The sequence below is a fragment of the Eulemur rufifrons genome, chromosome 18 (genome assembly GCF_041146395.1).
Source record: "Eulemur rufifrons isolate Redbay chromosome 18, OSU_ERuf_1, whole genome shotgun sequence".
NCBI lineage: Eukaryota > Metazoa > Chordata > Mammalia > Primates > Lemuridae > Eulemur > Eulemur rufifrons.
The window spans coordinates 22,287,183-22,296,223 of NC_091000.1; positions in this window are offsets into that span (position 1 = coordinate 22,287,183).

Here is a 9,041-nt window from a genome sequence, read left to right on the forward strand (position 1 = left end):
TCATATTGGAGATAAATATTTTCATATTCTGGGACCATTTGAAGAGGTCCATTAGCATAACTATTCCCTAGACTACCTTGTCTCCAATTATCCAATTATTGAACTGTGTTCCTTCCAAGTCCCCTATCATCCTGCCAAACCATTAGCTAGAGTATGTGAATCAATTAGGTTTACATCTCTGGCTCTGTCCATGCCCAAGAAAAATGAGCATTCAAGTACTCTACCTCGAGTTCTGTCCACTGACAAGGTTTCTCTTCACTATTGTCCTTCATAGCACTACAGCCACCTCAGAGTGGGGCTGTGGTTCTACAGACACTCACTCAGGCAGTGAAAGCATATCTAGAAATACTGTTTGTAAATCAGACCTGAATAATTTATTTCACAAACAACTGGTTATAGGGAATTCTCCGCAAGACCCTATATGTTAGCTGAGAGAGAAGGCAATGTCATAAAAATAGGATTCATGGGTATCCGAGCTATCTACTCATGAAACTTATTTGTGTCTTCGGGACCTGCTCATGACTGTTCTCATATTCCATTTGGAGACAGAAACAACTATGTGTGACAAATTTATGGCTTGGACATAAATTTGGTCATGGTGACTTTGTGGCCCAGGGACACATGGTCAAATATTTGGTCCATGTTGAAGCTCAATAGAAAGCCACAAGCTGTTTCTCAAAGGAAAGTAATTATATGTAGAGACTAGTATAGTTATGAACCAAATTATAAATGTCTGTGTTTTAATTCACCTTCCATACACATTCCTATCTGCCACCAACATTTAGAACACCATGAGATCTTCTGATTATAAAACCCAGTGACAGAACAGCTTTCATTGTATTTTGGACTTGTTGAAAACTCCTCTTTTGTTTTGCCCCCTCCCCCTTAAAACTCTAGCCTCTTGGGTTATTCCGTAATTTGGTATAGGTAGCAAATGCAAATAAAGTTTATGTTTCTTCCAAATTCTAAAAAAGACCAATAGTCATGATGTTTCTTTCTCAGTGGTAAGAAAGACCAGATGGAGCAACTTGCCCTTTACCCTAAATTATATTGACATGTCCCAGATCACTGAACCCCTAGAAATGTCACTGAACTGACAAGCACTTAAAGTTTGGCTCACATATGCCTTACCAAGGTGTAAAAGTAGTTATTGCTTTGTTTTCACCAGCTCCAGTTTCATGATATCACCAATGGACCAGTGTAATATTATATGGAAGAGAAAGATGATCAATTCCTTACAGAGGTTATGGCATGAAGGCAGGGAATTTAGATAGCTTTGAAATAATACTATGAAGGTGTATAGTTGGCTATGCCATCTGAAAACAAACTATTTCAGATGATCTTTATTTGCAGATGTACAAAATAACAGCTTAGTCAGATCAAGTGCTGTGTATCAGTGTGTGTGTGTGTGTTCAGAATTCACATTCAAAACAACGATTACAATCACATTGTTAAGTTTACGTGACTACGTTGTCCTTCTCCAAATACCTCTGTCTTTTGCATAGGCCAAATAGGTAAGTTAAATGGGCACATGGTGGTAATCAACACTATTGTATTTGTCAAGTCCTAGATGGTGGCACAGATCTCTGATATCCCTCCAGATATGTGACATTGCTTTACGTATATTATTTTGATAAGTAGAGGCTTCTACTTGGCCTTTCCTACCATAACAGCCCTTACTCCATGAGTTATGCAGTCAATATAGGAATTTTGTCATTTGCCAAAAATGTTTAACTATGCATTCTAGAACTGGAGAAATAACTACACACTAGCCACAGGTAGTGATAATTACCCAGAAAATACAGACAATGTGTATGGTTTCCTTCCTTCAAGGTCTTCATTCTCTAAGCTACTTCTGTTTAAACTATCAACAGAAAGAATTTTGTATCCTGATTATGTTGACAGTTTTACAGTGCCCTCCACCTTTTCCTCGAAAAATATGTTCCAACGACAGACCCTCAGTAGATGCCTGAAACCACGATAATGCCAAAACCTATATACATGATGTCAGTCTATCTGACAGCTGAGACAGCTAAGTCACTAACAGGCAGATAGTGTGTACAGTGTGGATACACCGCACAAAGGAATGATTCACATCCCAGGTAGGACAGCACGAGATTTCATCATACTACTCAGAATAGTATGCAATTTAAAATTTACAAATTCTTTATTTCTGGCATTTTCCATTTAATATTTTCGGATTGAGGTTGACCACAGGTAACTGAAACTGAGAAAACTAAAGCATGGATAGGAGGGGACTGCTGTATCACCATCAAGGCATGTGTTAAATATGCAGATCAAAGCATATTACATTTTGCATAAGTTATTTATAGAGCTACTGACTTAAATTTTTTTTATACATATTGACACAACTCTATAAAGTAGCATGGTAAGACATATACATTTACTGGCCTTAAATATTCTATCATATGCCTTCAATTTATAGTGAGACTACTTTTAACCAGTATTTGAGTATTATTAAATATTAAACTTTTTTTAAATATTTGAACTAAAGTTCTAAGCAGTCCATGAATATAGGCTTTTTGTCCTAAGACACCATGGTTAGTTAATTTAAAGTCCTTTCCTTCATCATTGCTAAGTGCTGTAGCTGACATCCATTCTCCAGATGAAATGTGACTTTGATGGATAAACTCAATTAAAGCTCAGGCATTAGATAAGTTAAACAGAGAATTGGGCTGATCTTTACCAATCTACCTTTAAAAATACAATAAGTATTTCAAAATGAAGGAGTCATAAATTATACTGAAAATATATGTTAGTAAAATTGGATTGAAGTTGGAATCAATTACTCTATGTAAATTTCTATTGCTTAGAAAGCAACATTTGTTCCCCTCCCATATTGTATCTTATATATACTTTTAATAAATAACATCAAAGAAATACCTGCTGTCTTTTACCCTCCTAAATATTTTTGCTTCTTTTATAATATTTAAGTTTGTTAAAATATCCAGTTTTAAGACTAATGATATAGATTTGGCCACGATATGAGAACCCTTATGAGCAATTATATTTAAACCTCTTTGATACTTTCAAAAATGACTTAGTGAGTGACTTGTCTATGAATATCTTAGCACTGACATTCTGCTCATTTAATCATTAAACTAAAATCTTTATCATCTTTATGATAGATACGAGAAATTAATCTGGGTTATATAGGTGATTAAACCATGTAGAGAAAGATATGTAACAAAATAGATTGGTTCCATGTGATAAATCCTTTACTGGACATATATACAAGATACAAATGAATACAGAGACAAAGGCATCTGACACCATCAGAGAAATTGAGGAAATCAGCAAATTATGGTATTTACAATTTAAAAGAACCTTTAGATATTAACATCCAATTCCATTATTTTGCAGTAGAAATAATGAAGATAATCTTATTTGTTTTTCCAAGCATGAATATAGCCAAGGAAATAATCTTTTCTTAGTAAATAAGAATTCATATTTGAGAATTTGATAAATCTGAATTAAAATCCCTGAACTAAAATCCATATAAGCCTAGGATTCAGTTCCTCAACTCCCAAATGGAAACAGTAATAATTAATAACCTCATTGTGTTTTGTTGTAAGGGTTGCATGAGATAAAACACTTATCAGGGTCCCATTACACCACCTTATAGGTTGTTGATATTAAATGGGTTAACAATTGTAGTACTTAAAATATTATCTGATCTTAAAGGGGTCTATGTAAATGCAAGCTATTTCTGTTATTTTTCTTCTTGTTACTGTTGAGCTAATTTGTTAAATTAGGATATATATTTCTGTTTAATTGCAATATATATAGAAAGCCACGCATCCACTATTGCCTTAGAGAAGAATATTAGGACAGAAAAATGTATAAAAGTCTTTTTAATTTAAAATATCTGGATTTTTCAGGGTTCCTTAGAGAGATGGCTGAGTCTAGTGCTGGGTGAAGAATATATTAATACAAGATGAGCCTGGAGTGTTTTGTAGTGCCAGAAAATGAGAAAGTACTCAAAAACAAAAACAAACACCAAAACTGAAAAACTCACAACGATGGGGATATTTCAACAGTACACAAGAATCAACTGAAAGTACTTCCAATGACCAAAGTTGAGAAATGTGGGCAACAAAATAAATGATACAGTATTTTATTATAACTCAAACTATTATAAAGACTGAATAAATATAGGAACAAATAGATAAATCTCTTGTGCCTAAGAAAATTTATGTAGTTACTCTTTCCTCAAGGAAATGAGCATAACATCCCACTTCTTAAATGACGATTGTGCATAGTGACTTCCTTCCAAAGATTATGGTATGGAAATAAAGAATAACTTTATGGTAGAGACACAGAATAAACATTACCTCAACCAGGTGATCAAGGTTAACATCAACAGTGATAAGTCTTGTTGATAGTATATGCTTTTGATATGATATGATATGATGAAAATGGCACTTTACCTTTGTGGTCTTCCCCCTAAAAACACATAATCATAGTCTAACCAGGAGAATAAAATCAGAAAAATTCCAACAGAGGGACATTCTACAAAATACCTGACCAGTACTCCTTAAAAACATAAGGAAGATCTAAAATTGTCACAGCCAAGAGGAGCCTAAGGAAGTATAATGACTAAATACAATTTCCTGGGTAGGACCCTGAAACAGAAAAAATACATTTGGTAAAATCTAAGGAAATATGAATAAATTATAGAGTTTAATATTATGTACTAAATGTATTATTTACTAATTGTATTGTCTTAAAACATTAATATCAGCATATTAGTTGTAACAAAAGTGACAAAATTTAACAATAAGAGAAAGTTTGAGTGGAGTATATGGTAACTCTGTCCTCTGTTCTTAACTTTTGTAAGAACTATGTAAATATAAACTATTCTAAAATTTAAAAAAACTTATTAAATCTCTAAGTTTTTGACATTCAAAGTGTAAGCCTACCTACTCAGGGAATAAACAGTAAGTTTGGAAGATCATTGTTTGATCATATGTACTTGCCTACTTTTCAGTTACATACATTTTTCCACACTAGGTGAGAAGAAAAATCATACAGAAGAAAGAAGATCTTAAAAGTTTCTGGGTTACTTGGCTAAACCAGAGCCAATGGCAAGGCTTTCATTTGTCTACTTCAAGCACACAATTTTGCAACCAAATGGTACTGAAAAAAAAAAAAATACAATGTCTCTGATAAATTTTAACTGAAATCTATGATAGCCAGCCTCTGTTCTTTAATGCTACATGTGAATCATACTGTATTCCTCCAGCCATTAACTCTTCTTTTCCCTGGGATTTTGTTCTCACTTGCTCTTCTCCCCTCAAATCTCCAACACATCTCCTATCCTTATTCTGAGATGATGACCTTGCTCCTTTTTTTACTGAAAAATTTAAAGTAATCAGAAAAAAAAAATTCCACTAGTTTCACAGAAATCTACCCAACTACATACATTTTCATATAATCTGCCTTTTTTCTCTTAGTATGAATAAAACATCTATCCTTCAATTTTTGTCCCCTTTCTTCGCCTCTATAGAGAAAACACTCAAGTCAAGCCATGACTCCTTTCTTCCCTCTTCTTCTGCATTATTGATTTTTTTTGTCCTTATTGGAACATCTTCAAAAATACACCAACATATTCTCATCTTAAGGAAAGAATAAACTCTCTTGATTGCACTCTCCTGCCTCGGTATTGTACTATGTTTTTTCCTGCCTTTATAGAAAAATTTGTTAGAAGAGTTTCTAAACTCCTTGTCTCTGTTTCCCACATGAAGCTGCACCAGGCAAGCTACCATATCTACAGTTTCAGGGAAACTACTTTTATTAAGGGTATCAATGCTTATATCTTACTCTTTATCTTACTTGACTGAGCAGCAGCACAAAACAGTTAAATTTCTCCCTTTTCCTTCAAATACTGTCTTCACTGGCTCTTAGAACAACACAATTTGTTGCTTTTCCAGTTAATTCTCTGTCAGCTCCTTCTCAATCCATTTTTCTGATTCCTCCTCATGTCTCAGCCCTCTTAACTTTCCATTGCCTGAGAATCTGTTTCTCTACAATTTCATTTTACAACAGATCCCTTTATGCTGTCTTCAAGTCTAATGGCTTTACAACCCATAAGTTCTTTTTGTGCTAATAACTCCCAACACATATCTCTCTCCAGACCTCTTCTCTGGTTTTTGGCCTCATATATCCAATGGGCTAATCAACATCTTCATTGGAATAATTAACAGGGTTTTTAAACTTAACATGTCCCAAAGTGAGCTGTCTCTTTTCCACAAAAATTTTACTTACTCTCACAAGTTTCACCCACCTTAGTTATTGACCACTCTATTCTTACAGGTATTTAGATCTTGGTTCTGAGAATCTTGCTTGACTTACTACTCTTTCTCTTATGCACCACATCAAATTCTTTTTGCATTGTTTATTAAAAATACTCAGACTTGGAAAACTTTTTGCCATCTCCACCTATATTACCCTGGTACAAGCCTCAATTCCTTTTCATTAGAATCTTTGCAATATCCTCCTATCTCTCTGTTGTTTTCCTTACCCATCTTAGGTCTATACTCAATGCATTATCATCCTTGCTTATGTACCAATATATTATAATTATATTATAATTCTGTCAAAAATCCTCTAATGCTGTGGTCTCCCACTCCTGCCGCCTGGTACTGGTCCATACCGTGTTGGGAAAACAGGGCCCCCTGTCACTGCCTGAACTCCCCCTGCCCGCCCTCCCACTGCTCCCCTGCCCCAGTTCATGGAAAAAATTGTCCTACTTGAAGCTGGTTCCTGGTGCCAAAAAGGTTAGGGACCACTGCTCTAATGGCTGCAATTTGTGCCTACTCTGTCATTTTGGCTTTATATATGTGGAAAATTGGTGTGAATTACAGAAAACAAAGGCTCATTTCTATTTTTACAGAGACATTTTCTCATTTATGCTTAATCAATGGACTTACTAAATGATAGCGAAATTCAATCCACTCTTTGGAAAACTCTAAATCTATCCAGAGTTACATTTTCTACACTATATTACAACCTGGCAAAGCAGCCCAACCATCTCTCTGCTTACTGTAAAGTTAAATTAAGAGAGGAAAGGCTGGTCAGGGAGCCTGAAACTCCACATGGCAGCCTCCTTCCCTACAGAGGATTGCTTGCAAGCCATGATCTTGCCTCCCTTCACTGCCTATGGAAGGATAACCCATCACAACCTAAAAAAGTAAACAAAATAAATGTTAATCTTAACAGACTTCAATCTCTGTAAAAGAAAAATAATTGAGAATAATCCTTCATAGGCTTATATAACTATGCTAAAAATAAAATTTTCATTAAGGGTGATTAAAAATTAGATGAATAAGCAATGAAAACAAAATATTCATAGAATAACAGAAAAAGAAACCCCAGGGACTTTATTATTTTTATTTAATTTTCATTATAATACCAGCTGTGATGGGAAAACTAAATTTCTTCAGAAAGCAAACTTCAATATTGTAAATTGTGTAAATAATCTCCAAATATTTTAAAATCAAACATAAATTAATATAGGCTGATTATATATATAAAATCTATACACACATGTGTATAGATTTATACACATACACAAGCACACACAAAAATGATCTTTCCTTCTTATTTTAAAGACTTCAAGTAGTTATAATTTCAATAATGTATTTGGCATGTCAGTGAAATTAATCAAATCAATTACAGTTAATCTTAATGAAATGCTTTATAATTATTACTCTATTTACTCCTACAAATAGTGGTGTGCAAATTTATTTCTGTCACCATAAGAAACAAAGAAGCATTGTATTACAATATGTTCAATTGCCTCATTAATTGTGCCCCTTTAGAAAGCCTGCTTTTGCAATTATAGGACCAGCGACAATAAATTAGTTCCTAATGAACTACACAATAAACTAGATATAATAGATGTGACAGAAAAAAATTTATCTTTTAGCAAAAAAAAACTTTGCAAATATTCTCATTTAACCTTTTAAGATTCATCAATCATGATTAGGTCAATCCATAATATTTGTGGGTGTATGTGTATAAATTGTTTGACATCATTAATAAATTATATTTTACTACTTATTAAATATCTATTTTCTTCTTATGGAAATTTTTTGTCAGTATGACAATCACAACTGGAAAATTATGGATAGAGGTGTGTGTTGTCAATCGTGAGTAAATAAATTATATAAATTAATATGTATATATGTAATTCTTATAATGAACTACCATGTGATACAATATTGGCATGATGTCACGTTCCAATAAACCACAACCTATCAAGAAGTCCTTTAAGTTTAATTTTGTTGACAGTTTCTCAGTGTGACAAATGGAACTTCACTTTAATACAACACGATTTTTTTCTAAGATCTTTCTTGATGACTGAATACAGACTCTGGAGTCAGATATCCGGATTTGATTTCTCATTTCTCCACGAATAATTCCATACTCCATCAAAGTAAGCACTTGTGACCTTGGGCATTTTATGTAACCTTTGTGTGCATCCTATTCCTTATGTGAAAACTAGCAATAAGTATACCTATATTTTAGAGTTGTTCAGAAAATTAAATGACTTGAAGCATGGAAAATACTTAGCATAAGAATAATAAGCACTCTATAAATGTTGGTCACTGTTACTATCGCTTGTGTCTGCCGTTAGTCCAATGTCAACTCAATATTTCTCCCTCCTCTCTTATTCCCATGTTTTTGAATCTGATTTTCCTTTTTTGTAAATCCTTGTCCTCCAATATGTATTCCTCCCCGCCTCCACCCTTTTCTGTCTTACTGAGCTTGTCTGGTAACTTCCCAATTCTTCAATTTGTTAGATTCTACCAAATAAGTGTCAGGAATCCAGCAGGAAAAAACTGAATTTTTCCTCACTGGCAGATTGAGAGGCCAAGGCTTTGTATAACTGCAACTAGAGGACTCAAAATTATAGAGGAGAGAATCCCAATTTTCATTTAAGTAAATTATTCATAAGTTATAAGTATTATATGTCCTTGAGAATTGCATCAGTTTGAAGGACATCCCTTCTCCTG